Source organism: Hyla sarda, chromosome 1, assembly GCF_029499605.1.
Source record: "Hyla sarda isolate aHylSar1 chromosome 1, aHylSar1.hap1, whole genome shotgun sequence".
NCBI classification, from domain to species: Eukaryota; Metazoa; Chordata; class Amphibia; order Anura; family Hylidae; genus Hyla; species Hyla sarda.
This window is the reverse complement of record NC_079189.1, coordinates 451,593,330-451,610,414: the sequence shown is the minus strand read 5'-3', so window position 1 is coordinate 451,610,414 and position 17,085 is coordinate 451,593,330.

The window sequence follows — 17,085 nt, the reverse complement described above, 5'->3', positions numbered from 1 at the left end:
CGCAGTCCATTATATAAATCACCTTAGTGGAACTACTTCAAAAGCCTTTGCCGATATTGCCAAGTATTTTTGGCATTTTTGTCTGTACAGACATATAAAATTAAAAGCAGAATACCTTCCAAGTGTCTCAAATTCAATCGTGGACTGGAACTTGCGCTTCCTTACAGATTTCAGCCACTGGAAACTCCTTCCTTCGATATTCCATCATATCGATCAATTATGGGGTCCTCTAAGTCTAGACATGTTCGCTTCTCATCTGAACTGTCAAACCCCTCAATTCTTCAGCTGGAGACCAGATCCAGATGCATTGGGTATAGACGCCTTCCTCTAATTCTGGCCTCAGGAAACACTAAATGCGTTTCCGCCTTTCAATCTAATCCCTCGGGTTCTTCTTCAAACTTCAATTTGGAAATCAACTATGGTTCTTATAGTCCCTTGGTGGCCGACTCAACCATGGTTTCCTCAATTACTTATCCACTCATTCTTCTTTCCACTCCGGATCTTAACCAGGACCCTCTTGGCAACTTTCACCCGTTAATTCTCTCGAACCAACTAATTCTAATCGCATGCTTAATTTCAGGCATCCCGAACCAACCTCTCCATTTTCTATCACAACTAGAGAACTTCTCACAGACGCCTGGGCTCCAGGTACAAGATCTGCTTACAGATCAGCCTGGAAAATTTTGCTTCATTGGTGCTCTCAACGGTATTTGGATCCCTTACAAACATCTATTTCAAATATCTCAAATTTTCAGCATCCTTTGACACTGGTTAAGCTTATAGAACGATCAACTTATATCGTTCCACTATTTCTGCTGGACATTCTCTTATTGATTCCATTTCTGTTGGTAGACATCCTCTTGTATGCAAACATTTAAGAGGCATACATTTTAGACGTCCTCCTGTACCCAAATATAATTCTATCTGGGACGTTAATATTCTCTTAAATCTTTTTCTGTCTTGGGAAGATAACGACTCTTTATCTTTAAAATTACTTTCATTTAAGCTTACAGTGCTCTTATGTCTTATATCCATTAAACGGATTTCTGATGTTAGAGCTCTTGACATAACAAGAAGACAATACTCCCCTGAAGGAGTTATATTTTCAATTTATACAAGTACAAAGACTAACTTACGATCTGTCTTTTATCCATCTTTCCCTCATCAACAAAAACTATATGAAGTACGTTGTTTACGTTCTTATGAATCTAGAACAGAATCTTTACGATCCAATTCTTCTTCTTAACTTCTCATTTCTTTCTGCAGACCTAATAAACCCGATTCTTCCAGCACTTTAGCTCGTTGGGACAAATTAACTATGGCTATGGCCGGTATCGAAATATCAATTTTTGGCGCACATTATTCCAATCTGGCGCTTCTCTCTCGGGTATCCTAAAAGCTGCAAATTGGTCATCTGACTTGACTTTCAAAACATTCTATTTTAAACCTGATTCACATGTATCTATGGGACTTTGTAATAGCATGTAATGTTTATTAATTAACTTTATTACTGCATTTTTTTCTTTTATAGTCAAGATTAGCTTTAAACTAGCACAATAGCACCGTTTTGTATTTCAATAAAATTGAAGATTTTCCTATCCTTGGTGAAGGAAAATATAGATTTTATTAAAGATAAGACGCAAGTATTATCCCTCCCTACAAACCCATCCCTATAATTCTCTATTTACTCTTATTTTTCATAGCTACCTAAGATGATCATCTCCGGAAGAATCTTCATCCTTCTACCGAAATTCCTTTCCTACTAGGAAGATTCCTACTGTTCCAGTTTTTCACATTATTGGACTGATGTTTTTTCCTTCCCGGTTCTGGACTGTTTACCTTCGACCAAAAGAAGAAGGAAGATATTACACTAACTGTCACCTATATGTCATATACTATATCCTGATTGGTTACTCAGCATGATAGCATGTTTGATTGTCTATGCTCATGTTTTTTCAAGTTTTTCTATTTATTTATTCACATATATACTTTTGCTGCTTAGTTAGTAAAATAGGTTTTTAAAGCATAATACTTGCATCTTGTCTTTAATAAAATCTATATTTTCCTTCACCAAGGGTAGGAAAATCTTCATTTACTATCATAATTCTGCATGCCCATGCTTAAAACACCCATGGAGTTGTTTTAGCTCTTCCATTATCAATGTGGTGTTGTCTCCAGCTCCACCGCACTTTCCTCTCCAAAGACAATTAATTAATGCAGTAGGTGCAGATTTACTGACTGCCAAGCAATGATCTGCTCTGAGCAGGTGAACTAGCAGGATTGCTGTTGAAGGGGAGTAGACAGGTTAGGAAGGCTGTAATAAGGGGCTAAGCAAAAGCAATGTATTCTGGGAATTGTAGTACTGAGCAACTGCTGAACCAAAAAGTAGTGAGAGGACATGAGAGGGGAGAGATGTACATGTCTACAAGACAAATGGACTTTTGTGATTTAAAGGAGTACTCTGTTGGAAAACACTTTTTAAAAAAATCAACTGGTGCTGCAAAGTAAAACAGCTTTGTAAATTACTTCTATTTAAAACTCTTAATCCTTCCAGTACTTATCAACTGCTGTATGCTCCAGAGGAAGTCATTTAAAAAAAAAATTCTGTCTGACCAAAGTTTGCTATGGGGATTTGCTTCTGCACTGGACAGTTCCTGACATGAACAGAGGTGGCAACAGAGAGAACCGTGGTCAGACTGAAAAGTACTCCAGAAAGAAATACAAGTTCCCACGGAGCAAACAGCAGCTAATAAATACAGGAAGGATTAAATGGGTACTTATCAGCTGCTGTATACTACAGAGAAAGTTCTTTTCTTTTTGAATTTCTTTTCTGTCTGACCACAGTGCTCTCTGCTGACACCTCTGTCGATGTCAGGAACTGTCCACAGTAGGATAGGTTTGCTATGGGGATTTGCTTTTGTACTGGAAAGTTCCTGACATGAACAGAGGTGCCAGCGGAGAGCACTTGTTTCAGACGGAAGAATCTTCATCCTTCTACCGAAATTCCTTTCCTACTAGGAAGATTCCTACTGTTCCAGTTTTTCACATTATTGGACTGATGTTTTTTCCTTCCCGGTTCTGGACTGTTTACCTTCGACCAAAAGAAGAAGGAAGATATTACACTAACTGTCACCTATATGTCATATACTATATCCTGATTGGTTACTCAGCATGATAGCATGTTTGATTGTCTATGCTCATGTTTTTTCAAGTTTTTCTATTTATTTATTCACATATATACTTTTGCTGCTTAGTTAGTAAAATAGGTTTTTAAAGCATAATACTTGCATCTTGTCTTTAATAAAATCTATATTTTCCTTCACCAAGGGTAGGAAAATCTTCATTTACTATCATAATTCTGCATGCCCATGCTTAAAACACCCATGGAGTTGTTTTAGCTCTTCCATTATCAATGTGGTGTTGTCTCCAGCTCCACCGCACTTTCCTCTCCAAAGACAATTAATTAATGCAGTAGGTGCAGATTTACTGACTGCCAAGCAATGATCTGCTCTGAGCAGGTGAACTAGCAGGATTGCTGTTGAAGGGGAGTAGACAGGTTAGGAAGGCTGTAATAAGGGGCTAAGCGAAAGCAATGTATTCTGGGAATTGTAGTACTGAGCAACTGCTGAACCAAAAAGTAGTGAGAGGACATGAGAGGGGAGAGATGTACATGTCTACAAGACAAATGGACTTTTGTGATTTAAAGGAGTACTCTGTTGGAAAACACTTTTTAAAAAAATCAACTGGTGCTGCAAAGTAAAACAGCTTTGTAAATTACTTCTATTTAAAACTCTTAATCCTTCCAGTACTTATCAACTGCTGTATGCTCCAGAGGAAGTCCTTTTTTAAAAAAAATTCTGTCTGACCAAAGTTTGCTATGGGGATTTGCTTCTGCACTGGACAGTTCCTGACATGAACAGAGGTGGCAACAGAGAGAACCGTGGTCAGACTGAAAAGTACTCCAGAAAGAAATACAAGTTCCTACGGAGCAAACAGCAGCTAATAAATACAGGAAGGATTAAATGGGTACTTATCAGCTGCTGTATACTACAGAGAAAGTTCTTTTCTTTTTGAATTTCTTTTCTGTCTGACCACAGTGCTCTCTGCTGACACCTCTGTCGATGTCAGGAACTGTCCACAGTAGGATAGATTTGCTATGGGGATTTGCTTTTGTACTGGAAAGTTCCTGACATGAACAGAGGTGCCAGCGGAGAGCACTTGTTTCAGACAGAAAAAAAAGGAACTTCCTCTGTAGTATACAGCAGCTAATAAGTACTGGAATGAGTAAAAAAATAATAGAAGTAATTTACAAATCTGTATAACTTTCTGTCACTAGTTTATTTAAAATAAATTGTTTTCCACACCCGAGTACCCCTTTAAGATTTTTAAATAGAAGTGATTTTAAAATTTGGAGTACCCCTTTAAGAACTGGGGTAGATAGGTAAGCAATTTTATATGCTTCTGGAGCACTTCTTATATTTTACCTGATGTTGGGTACTGCTTTAAGCAATTCTTTGGATCTTGATACTGTTAGGAAGGGGTTATTCACAATTATCTGAAGGAATACACCACTTAACTCAATGATAGCAGTCCCTGAACAATGCTGCAGAATAAGTTGGCACTCTGTTGGCACTGCTAAATAAAATATAGTGAAGTGATAAATTCCTGCTGTTTTATTTTGTATTTTGCCAGTAAGAGGGCCATGCTTGTCACGTTTCTCATACTTCTATTTGCTTTTAGACATTTTGGTGATCACTTTCAGATGTTCTAGATCCAGCAGCGTGGACAATTATTGATACTCAGTCAGGGCTCTGCTGGACTTCCCGCTGATGCCTTTAGTCCTTCCACTCGGTCTTTGTTTACACAGAGCTCATTGCAACCCTTTGAAAATGAAAAGTTAAAACATTACTAAAGTTAAACATAGCCAGGAAAGTGTTGTCCTTCTCCTGTCCTTCTCCGGGTCAAAGACCTATTCTACTTCGAGTTTGGCAACCTGGATTTTTTCCTTTTGTACTAATATAAATACACTGCTTGAAAAGTGCAGTTTGTTGTTCATTCTGCTTAAAAAAAAACTGGTGGTTGTACAGATTTATATTAAATTGGAGATAATGAAGTCAGTTTTCCTCTATGCTAAAGTTTTTACAAAAGCATTTTGGCTGACTATAGAAGTTAAGGACACAACACATTTTGCCCTTAACCCCTTAAGGACTGAGCCCTTTTTCACCTTAAGGACTGAGCCCTTTTTTGCAATTCTGACCACTGTCACTTTAAACATTAATAACTCTGGAATGCTTTTAGTTATCAATCTGATTCCGAGACTGTTTTTTCATGACATATTCTACTTTAACATACTGGTAAAATGTTGTGGTAACTTGCATCCTTTCTTGGTGAAAAATCCCAAAATTTGATGAAAAAAATGAAAATTTTGCATTTTTCTAACTTTGAAGCTCTCAGCTTGTAAGGAAAATGGATATTCAAAATATATATTTTTTTGGAACACATATACAATATGTCTACTTTATGTTTGCATCATAAAATTGACATGTTTTTTTATCTTTTGGAAGACACCAGAGGGCTTCAAAGTTCAGCAGCAATTTTCAAATTTTTCACAAAATTTTCAAATTCGATATTTTTCAGGGACCAGTTCAGGTTTGAAGTGGATTTGAAGGGTCTTCATATTAGAAATACCCCATAAATGACCCCATTATAAAAACTGCACCCCCCAAAGTATTCAAAATGACATTCAGTAAGTGTTTTAACCCTTTAGGTGTTTCACAGGAATAGCAGCAAAATGAAGGAGAAAATTCAAAATCTTCATTTTTTACACTCGCATGTTCTTGTAGACCCAATTTCTGAATTTTTGCAAGGGGTAAAAGGAGAAAATTTATACTTATATTTGTAGCCCAATTTCTTTCGAGTAAGCACATACCTCATATGTCTATGTTAATTGTTTGGCGGGCGCAGTAGAGGGCTCAGAAGGGAAGGAGCGACAAGGGGATTTTGGAGAGTACGTTTTTCTGAAATGGTTTTAGGGGGGCATGTCACCTTTAGGAAGCCCCTAGGGTGTCAAAACAGCAAAACAAAAACACATGGCATACCATTTTGGAAACTAGACCCCTTGGGGAATGTAACAAGGGGTAAAGTGAACCTTAATACCCCACAGGGGTTTCACGACTTTTGCATATGTAAAAAAATATATATATTTTTTACCTAAAATGCTTGGTTTCTCAAAAATTTGACATTTTTACAAAGGGTTAAAGCAGAAAATACCCCCCAAAATTTGAAGCCCAATTTCTCCCGATTCAGAAAACACCCCATATGGGGGTGAAAAGTGCTCTGCTGGCGCACTGCAGGTCTCAGAAGAGAAGGAGTCACATTTGGCTTTTTGCAAGCAAATTTTGCTCTGGGGGCATGCCGCATTTAGGAAGCCCCTATGGTGCCAGGACAGCAAAAAAAAAAACACATGGCATACCATTTTGGAAACTAGACCCCTTGAGGAACGTAACAGGGGGTAAAGTGAACCTTAATACCCCACAGGGGTTTCACGACTTTTGCATATGTAAAAAAAAATATATATTTTTTACCTAAAATGCTTGGTTTCTCAAAAATTTTACATTTTTACAAAGGGTTAAAGCAGAAAATACCCCCCAAAATTTGAAGCCCAATTTCTCCCGATTCAGAAAACACCCCATATGGGGGGTGAAAAGTGCTCTGCTGGCACACTACAGGTCTCAGAAGAGAAGGAGTCACGTTTGGCTTTTTGGAAGCAAATTTTGCTCTGGGGGCATGCCGCATTTAGGAAGCCCCTGTGGTGCCAGGACAGCAAAAAAAACACATGGCATACCATTTTGTAAACTAGACCCCTTGGGGAATGTAACAAGGGGTAAAGTGAACCTTAATACCCGACAGGGGTTTCACGACTTTTGCATATGTAAAAAAAAAATTATATTTTTTACCTAAAATGCTTGGTTTCTCAAAAATTTTACATTTTTACAAAGGGTTAAAGCAGAAAATACCCCCCAAAATTTGAAGCCCAATTTCTTCCGATTCAGAAAACACCCCATATGGGGGTGAAAAGTGCTCTACTGGCGCACTACAGGTCTCAGAAGAGAAGGAGTCACATTTGGCTTTTTGGAAGCAAATTTTGCTCTGGGGGCATGCCGCATTTAGGAAGCCCCTGTGGTGCCAGGACAGCAAAAAAAAAACACATGGCATACCATTTTGGAAACTAGACCCCTTGGGGAATGTAACAAGGGGTAAAATGAACCTTAATACCCCACAGGGGTTTCACGACTTTTGCATATGTAAAAAAAAATTATATTTTTTACCTAAAATGCTTGGTTTCTAAAAAATTTTACATTTTTGCAAAGGGTTAAAGCAGAAAATACCCCCCAAAATTTGAAGCCCAATTTCTCCCGATTCAGAAAACACCCCATATGGGGGTGAAAAGTGCTCTGCTGGCGCACTACAGGTCTCAGAAGAGAAGGAGTCACGTTTGGCTTTTTGGAAGCAAATTTTGCTCTGGGGGCATGCCGCATTTAGGAAGCCCCTGTGGTGCCAGGACAGCAAAAAAAAAACACATGGCATACCATTTTGGAAACTAGACCCCTTGGGGAATGTAACAAGGGGTAAAGTGAACCTTAATACCCGACAGGGGTTTCACGACTTTTGCATATGTAAAAAAAAAATTATATTTTTTACCTAAAATGCTTGGTTTCTCAAAAATTTTACATTTTTACAAAGGGTTAAAGCAGAAAATACCCCCCAAAATTTGAAGCCCAATTTCTCCCGATTCATAAAACACCCCATATGGGGGTGAAAAGTGCTCTGCTGGCGCACTACAGGTCTCAGAAGAGAAGGAGTCACGTTTGGCTTTTTTGAAGCAAATTTTGCTCTGGGGGCATGCCGCATTTAGGAAGCCCCTGTGGTGCCAGGACAGCAAAAAAAAAAACACATGGCATACCATTTTGGAAACTAGACCCCTTGGGGAATGTAACAAGGGGTAAAGTGAACCTTAATACCCCACAGGGGTTTCACGACTTTTGCATATGTAAAAGGTCTCAGAAGAGAAGGAGTTACAAATTTTGCTCTGGGGGCATGCCGCATTTAGGAAGCCCCTATGGTGCCAGGACAGCAAAAAAAAAAAACACATGGCATACCATTTTGGAAACTAGACCCCTCGGGGAATGTAACAGTGTTACAGTGAGTACTTACACCTCACAGGTTTTTTGAACAGTGGGCCATAAAAGTGAAAAATTAGATTTTTTTGCACTATATTGATAGCGTTACCCCAAATGTTTCATTTTCACATTGGGTAATAGGGCAAAAGGCCCCCAAAATTTGAAGAACAATTTTGTCTGAGAAAAAAAATACCCCATATGTGGATGTAAATTGCTCTGTGGACGCACTACAATGCTCAGAATGGAAGGAGTGAAAATTTTGTTGAAATTGAAGTCGGGGGTCATGTGCATTTATAAAGTACCCAACATAAAAAAAAAAACACATGTGACACCATTTTGGAAACTACACCCCTCAATGAACATAACAAGGGGTACAGCGGGAAATAACACCTCATAGGTTTTTTGAAAAGTGGGCCATAAATTGAAAAATTTGATTTTTTTTACAGTAAAATGCTTGGGTTACCCAATTTTTTACATTTTCACAAGGGGTAATATGAGGAATTGGGTTACAAATTTTGGAGGGCTTTTCCCCCTGACTATAAAAATACATCCACATATGGGGTAACGTGCTGGACGGGCGCACAACAAGGCTCAGAAGTCATAGAGGTCACTTTGTATTTGTGGCCTATGGCATATCAGTAGCTGACGGTTACATACATTCCGAGGAAAATACTAAAAAGAAACACCCACATGTGACACCATTACAGAAAGTACCCGCCCTGGGGAATGGGTATAGGGGTAAAGAGAACATTTTGAACGCACGGATGTTTCCTAAATTTATTTTCCAGGAATGGATGAAGGTTAGCTTTTGAAAATTGCAATTTTCAACCTATACTCTGCTTCATTTTTCTGGGAACAACTAACATGTGACTCTGAATTGTCGCCTGGAAATACGACAGAGCTCAGCGAGAACTCTTCACATTTGAGGCGGATGTTTGTTACAGACCTAAAAGTTACATACATTCAGAGGAAAATACAAGAAAGGAACACCCACATGTGAGAATACTACAAACAGTACACCCCCTAGGGAAGGTGTATAGGGTGAAGTGGAGATTTGGAACAGACGAGTGTTCCCTTCATTTATTTTCCAGGAATGGATAAAGAGTACTATGGGGGGAAGAAAATAGCAATTTTAGAACTGATATGCCAATTATTTTCCCAGAATGATGACCCAGAGTACAGCCAAAAGTAAAAAGGATGCCTGCCCCAAACCCTATACTCTGAATCATCATTCTGGGAAGGGGATGTATGGGGCCGTCCCTATTCTGTTACCTCAAATGCGCAACCCGCTCAGGTGCACATTTGAGGCAACTGCAAACCTCCAATGCTGTTGACTCTGTGTCCCATGACCCATTTTTTAGGGGGAAGAAATAAAAAAAGATATTGGGTGTATTGGGAAAAAGGTGTTTTTTGTCATTTTTTTTTGGGGGGGGGGGGTTTGGTATAAAATTTGGAAGACAATGTACTCTGGACTGGTACATTGGAGTCGAATTTTGGGGAATGAAAATTAGGGCAAAGGATGGAAAATTTAGTACTCCATGGAAGTGTGATACTCCCTGAAGCAGCCTATGCAGAGGCCCGGATGATCGGGGCAAGTTTCGCATTGAGTGGTGGTGTCCTTCCGAATCCCCCTCTTGCGACACACTCTGCATTTCTTCTGAGAACGTCCCTTCTTTCCAGTGTGGGGGATCACACATGGAAAGTGTTGGCCGGGGACGATCCGGGGACCTGAAGTTCCAGAGGTGCTCTGACCCGCTCTTTGGCGGTCACCAAAGATGAGGGCCTTTAGAACTTCCTCTTGGAACTCCAGGTATGTCCCTGTGTTGCCAGCGTACTTGTACAGTACAAAAGCGTTGTACATGGCAACCTGTACCATGTAGACCGCAACTTTTTTGTACCATACGCGTGTTTTCCGCATGGCATTATATGGCTTGAGGACTTGATCAGAAAGATCAACTCCCCCCATATACCGATTGTAGTCCAGAATACAATCGGGCTTGAGGACCGGTCCCACGGTACCTCGCACAGGGACAGGGGTGCTGCCATTCCCATGAATTGTGGTGAGCATAAGGACATCCCTCTTGTCCTTATACCGGACCAACAACAGGTTCTCATGGGAAAAGGCACGGGACTCACCCCGGGGGATAGGAGTCTGCAGGGGATAGGAAGGAAGGCCTCTTTGATTCTTCCGGACTGTCCCACAAGCGACCGTGGATCTGGTGGCGAGGGATGTGAAGAGAGGGATACTAGTATAAAAGTTATCCACGTAAAGGTGGTAACCTTTATCTAGCAATGGGTGCAAAAGGCCCCAAACGATTTTCCCGCTAACACCCAGAGTGGGGGAACAATCTGGGGGTTCAATGCGGGAATCTCGTCCCTCATACACCATAAACTTGCAAGTGTACCCAGAGGTACTCTCGCAAAGTTTATACATCTTCACGCCATACCGCGCTCGCTTGGTCGGGATGTATTGCCGGAAGCTGAGTCTCCCCTTAAAGCTGATGAGAGACTCATCAATAGCGACCTCCCTTCCAGGGACATAGGCCTCCCAAAATCTGGCCCCAAAGTGATTGATGACCGGCCTGATTTTATACAGGCGGTCATACGCGGGATCAGTTCGGGGGGGACATGCCGCATTATCAGCATAATGCAAACATCTCCGAATGGACTCGAACCGGGGACGTGTCATGGCCATATTGTAGAGCGGGGTCTGGTACAGGATGTCCCCACTCCAATATTGCCTGACACTGGGTTTTTTAAGTAGACCCATATGCAGCACGAGGCCCCAAAAGGTCCTCATTTCGGCTGCATCGACTGGAGTCCAGCCGCCGGGTCTAGCTAAAAGTGAGCCCGGGTTAGCGGCGATGAACTGTTGGGCGTACAGATTCGTCTGTGTAACCATTAGATTAACAAAGTCGTCACTGAAAAAATGACCGAAAAAGTCCTTTTCAGTGAACCCGGCGATGTTAATCTTGATTCCTGAGTCGCCAACAAACTCAGGAATCACGGGCTCGTGGTCCGCTGGCTCAGCCCAGTCAAGTTCTCCGGTACGAGGTACCAGTGACCTTGGCTGGGGGGCTTCACTAGTATGAGCACCAGGGGGACTCATACTAGCATGGGGCACAGGGTCAAGGTCAGAGGAGGTTTGCGGCGCCGCACGGCGGCGAGTTCGCCGCCTTGGTGGCTCATCATCTGAACTAGATGATAAGGAGGACGATGAAATAAGGAAGGTGGGGTCTTCATCGTCCTCTGAGCAGCTCTCGGTGTCGGAGGCAATTATGGCATATGTCTCCTCCGCCGAAAACGCTCTGCAGGCCATTTCCCTACTCTAATGGGGATACGGGTATGTGTGTGTGGGGGGGAAAACTTTATTGGTGTGTGTGCTGCGTGTGGTGTGGTGCGATATTACCTCCCTAACCCGCCCTAACCCAACCTAACCTAACCTAACTAAACTAACCCGCCCTAACAGAAAAAAAATAAAAAGGCAACTTTTTTTAAAAACAAAAAAGGGACTTTTAGCGCAAAAAAGCCCTACGCCAAAAAAAAGCGTTTATCTAATCATAGGTGTGCGCACTGATTAGCGCTTGTGGCGGCAGGGGGCACAGAAGTCAGTGGGGGGGTCCGGCCACTCTGCCCAGAACAGTGGCTGGTGGCTTGTACACAGACCCCCACACAAAAAACCTGAAAAATAAAATAAAAAAAACGCTTAACCCCGAAAAAATGCACCCGCCTGAACCCAAAAAAAAAATGCTGATCAGTGATAAATCACTGACAGCGGTGGGACAGGCTGCACACACAGGTACGGTCCGTCCACACAGTACACGCCTGCTACTGGTGGCACGGACCGCCTATGGGTGCAAAAACCCAGCAGGGCCGGGGTCACGCAGCTAAAGGTGCTACGGACCCACGGACACCCACTGAGGTACGCTGAAAAAAAAAATAATAAAAACTTTTTTTTTTTTAACGCTAGCCTGTCCCTACCTAAATCTAAAGCTATCCCTGGGGATTTCTGTGCCAAGGGGCCACAGAAAGGGGGCAAGGGGCACTTTTTTTTTTACTGAGGAGATGGTGGGCAGCACGGGGCTCCGTCCTGCACACCAGATCTCTCTGAAATGGCGGGCAGAACGGAGCAACATGCTCCTAGCCCACCAGATCCCCTCCCATCTTTGGCCACCCAATCACAACTGTACTGAGGGGGGTGGCCACAATGCCAGCCCCCAGTACAGCATGGATGGTGATTGGTGGTGTATACTACACCACCAGTCACCATCTATATTCGGGTCACAGGGTCACACGTGACCCTGATGACCCGGAACCACTGCAGAACGCCGGTTAGTAGTTACCGGCGTCCTGAAGCGATCGCCGGTATAGGAGGTCCTCCGGACCTCCTCCGGCACACTGCCGGGATGTCTGCTGATAGAAATCAGCAGACATCCGGCTCCGATCCCCGCCCCGCGAGCGGCGGGGAACGGAATCGCAGCGCATCGCTCATCTGAATTGATGAGCGATGTGCTGCGATCGCCGACATGGGGGGACATAATGACCCCCCTGGGCGATATGCCGGGATGCCTGCTGAACGATTTCAGCAGGCATCCGGCTCCGGTCCCCAACCGGCTAGCGGTGGGGACCGGAATTCCCACGGGCGTATGGATACGCCCTGCGTCCTTAAGAACTCGGGATGCAGGGCGTATCCATACGCCCTGCGTCCTTAAGAGGTTAAGGACACAACCAATTTTATTTTTAAATTTTCGTTTTTTTTCCACCTTTTTTTCTTTTTCACCTTCAAAAAATCATAACTCATACTCAGATTTTCATCCACAGACATATGGGAGGGCTTGTTTTTTGCACGACCAATTGTCCTTTGTAATGACATCAATCATTTTACCATAAAATGTACGGCGTGACCAGAAAATATTATTTATGTGGGGAAATTGAAAAAAAAATGCAATTTTGCACAATTTTGGAAGGTTTTGTTTTCACACTGTACACTTTACGGTAAAAATGATATGTTTTCATTATTGTGTGGGTCAATATGATTAAAATGACACCCAAGTTATATGCTTTAAAATTATTGTGCTGCTTTAAAAAAATCTCAATCTTTTTAAACAAAATTAGAATGTTTAAAATCACTCTATTTTGACCACCTATCATTTTATAATTTTTCCTTATATGGGGCTGTATGGGGGCAATTTTTTTGTGCCATGATCTGTACTTTTTATCGCTACCCCTTTTGCATATATGTAACTTTTTAACCGCTTTTTATAAAAAAAAAATGTGGAATGTATGTCACAAAAATGTAGCAATTGTGTCATTTTTTCTTTTTATGTTTAAGCCTTTCATCACAGGATCATTAACATTATATTTTGATAGTTCGGACATTTAGGCACATGGCAAAAAACGGGCTATTAAAATTTTTATATGGGAGGGGCTTTTTCAAATTTTTTTCAAACTTTTTATTACTTTTCTTTTTTACACATTTTATGTCCCCATAAGGGACTATTTATAGCAATCATTAGATTGTATATACAGAACAGTGCTATGCATAGGCAGAGCACTGATCAGTATAATCGGCGATCTTCCTCTCTGGTGTACTTGATGTCAGACCAGAGGAGAAGACCCGGACATTGTCCGAGGGCCCGGCCGGGTATAAGGCCTGCTGCTGCTTCCGCTTCTGAGGATGTAGGAAACTCGTCCAAGATCCCCAGCGGACAGCGCTGCCTTACCCTTTTTGTGCGGTACACACACATACAGGAGAAGGCGTCCCCTCTGTGTGAGTCGCATCTGCACCTCCACAGAAAAGATGTGACCTCTGCCTGCACTGTAGAGGAAGGAAGACACGAAGATTGCTGCGTGGGACATCAGGTAAGGGGGGGTGGGCCTGCTGCCTACACCTACTGTTGAGAGATCCTGCTGCCTACACCTACTGTGGGGGAACTCTGCTGCCTACACTCACTGTGGGGGAACTCTGCTGCCTACAACTACTGTGGGGGAACTCTGCTGCCTACACCCTCTATGGGGGAACTCTGCTGTCTATACCTACTATGGGGGAACTGACTGTGCTGCCTACACCTAATGTGAAGGGACTCTGCTGCCAGCACTTAATGTGAGGGACTATCTACTATGTTCCTGCTTAGCTAATATGAGAACAAACTACTAAACTAATAGGAGGGCTACCTACTAATTACATAGGGTGTTTTCATAGTGCCGCTCCCAAAACTAGAATGTGGATCTGCCACTGGGTGGAGGGGGTGCTGGCCACCTACTTGACTAACTCCCTGGCTACCTAACTTTGTACCTGGATGCCTAAATACTTACCTACATACCTGGCGGCCTAACTATGTACATACCTGGCCTTCATACATGGCTGCCTAACTACCTAGCTAGCAACCTACCTACCTGCCTAGTCACCTACCTACATATCTGGCTTCCTGATCTACCTACCTACTTAATGATTTACCTGGCTACCTACCTACCTACCTGCCCATTTACTGTGCAGAACACCAAGGAGGGCTTTATAACAGATAGGGGCTTATAGGTGGAAAGATTGTGTAGAGGAGGGGACAGCACTGGAAAAATGTCTAACATGTTTGTCCTGCTACCTACACCCTCTATGGGGGAACTCTGCTGTCTATAACTACTATGGGGGAACTGACTGTGCTGCCTACACCTAATGTGAAGGGACTCTGCTGCCAACACCTAATGTGAGGGACTATCTACTATGTTCCTGCTTAGCTAATATGAGAACAAACTACTAAACTAATAGGAGGGCTACCTACTAATTACATAGGGTGTTTTCATAGTGCCCCTCCCAAAACTAGAATGTGGATGTGCCACCCATTTACTGTGCAGAACACCAAGGAGGGCTTTATAACAGATAAGGGCTTATAGGTGGAAAGATTGTGTAGAGGAGGGGACAGCACTGGGAAAATGTCTAACATGTTTGTCCTGCAGATGGTAAGAGATCAACATGGCAGTCTGATCCGGACAGACGAGAAAAGGAAAGAGGATGTTATTGTGAGTCTCTTGCTGTAACTGTAATCACTTATATGGTATACACATCTTGTGTACAGCTGATATCTACCACCATATGGTCCTGTATATATTCACTAATATACTGTATAATTTATTTGGAATGTCTATTTTCCTTACAAGCAGAGAGTTAAAAAATTAGAAAAATGCTAAATTTAAAATTTTTCATTAAATTGTGGACTTTTTCACCAAGAAGTGATGCAAATATGGACAAAAATTTATCACTAACACAAAGTAGGCTATGACAGGAATAAACTTTCTCTGGATTAAATTCATTAGTTAAAGCATCCCAGAGTTATTAATGCATAAAGTGACAGAGGTCGGATTGGCAAAAAATGGCTGCATCCTTAAGGTCAAAATGGGCTGCGTCCTTAAGGGGTTAAGTTGATGCAGAGTGGTGAGAGGTCGGTAGAGCAAGTTGGAGAAAACCTCATGAGGCCATGTTTGCACAATGTTTATGACTTTTTTTTTCTATTCAAAAAGTTGGGGGGAAAAACTGCCGCATTTCAGAAATTTTTGAATTGTTACAATTTTTTGTAAATTTTTATGGCTGATAACACCTGTTTAACCCCTTAGGGACATGTGCCGTAAATGTACGGCGCTGCTCAGCGCATCTTAGCGCACACCACCGTACATTTACGGCGCGGTGTTCCGCAATCGCCACATCACTGGACACGGTGATCGGGACGGATGGCTGCTGTTATCTAACAGCAGCCATCCCAGCATATCGCCAAGGGGGGGTCCTGAGACCCCCCATATCGGTGACCCGGAAGATAAGGGTGACTGACGCAGTCTGAGACAGCTCCAATCACCCTTGAGCTCCAGGAGGGAGGTGGAGGGAGGTGGCAAGGGTGCCACCTCCCGATCAATGTGATTGGACCGTCCAATCACTGCATCTGCAGGGAATATGATATCCCGTTCCTCCGCTCTGCTCACTCACTGCAGTTCGGGTCAGTGAACAGAGCGGAGCTACAGGACCCCGACCTGCTGCGGGCACGCTGGGACTTGTAGTACGCTGGCCAGATCATTGGTGAGTGGTGAGGGACAGGTTACAGGAGGCAGGGAGAGGTTAGGCAGGGAGAAAAAAAAGTAATTTTGCAGCTTCACCTCTGTACTGTCTGGGGGTCACCTGACTGACCCAGACAGTACATTAGGGTGCTGCTGCCTCACCCCATTTTTTGGGAGGGTGTAGTGTTTTGTTTTTTTGTTTGTTTTGTTTTCAGTTTTCTCTTTTTTTTTATTTTTTTGGGGCGACCGTGGTCTGTGCCACCAACAACTGTTTGGTGTTGCATGGCCGGACCCTGATTGCTGATCAGTAATCTTTTTTGTAATCTTTTTTTACTGATCAGCTTTTTGAGGGGTGTAGTTTTTTTCAGTTTTTTTGGCGTTTTCTTGTTCTTACTGTTAAAAAACATTAAAAAACACAACACTACACTGCACTCTTTGAAATAAAGTGCAAAACCCACACATACCCATAGATACCTAAATTAACCCCTTCCCTTTAACCCCTTCCCATTAAAATGTCTCAGAGGGTATATTCGGTGGGGGAGGCATACTCTTTTATTGCCTCCGACTCCGAATCCGCCAGTGAAGGAGAAGAGGAAGACCCCTCTTTCCTTCTTTCTACCTCTTCCCCCTCATCATCAAGTGATGATGAGCCCCCTAGAAGGCAACGCCGCAAGGCAATGCCAGTAGAGGTCCCCCAAACTAGCGTGCCTCTTCCCAGTACCAGTTTCCCTGTCCCCCTTACAGATGACCCCGTCCGGACCCCAGTTCCGGACAATTATGAGCCACGGATTCCTGGGTTTGTGGGACATCCAGGAATCCAAATTGACACAACAGGCCTCACTGAAATAGACTTTTTAATGTTTTTTTT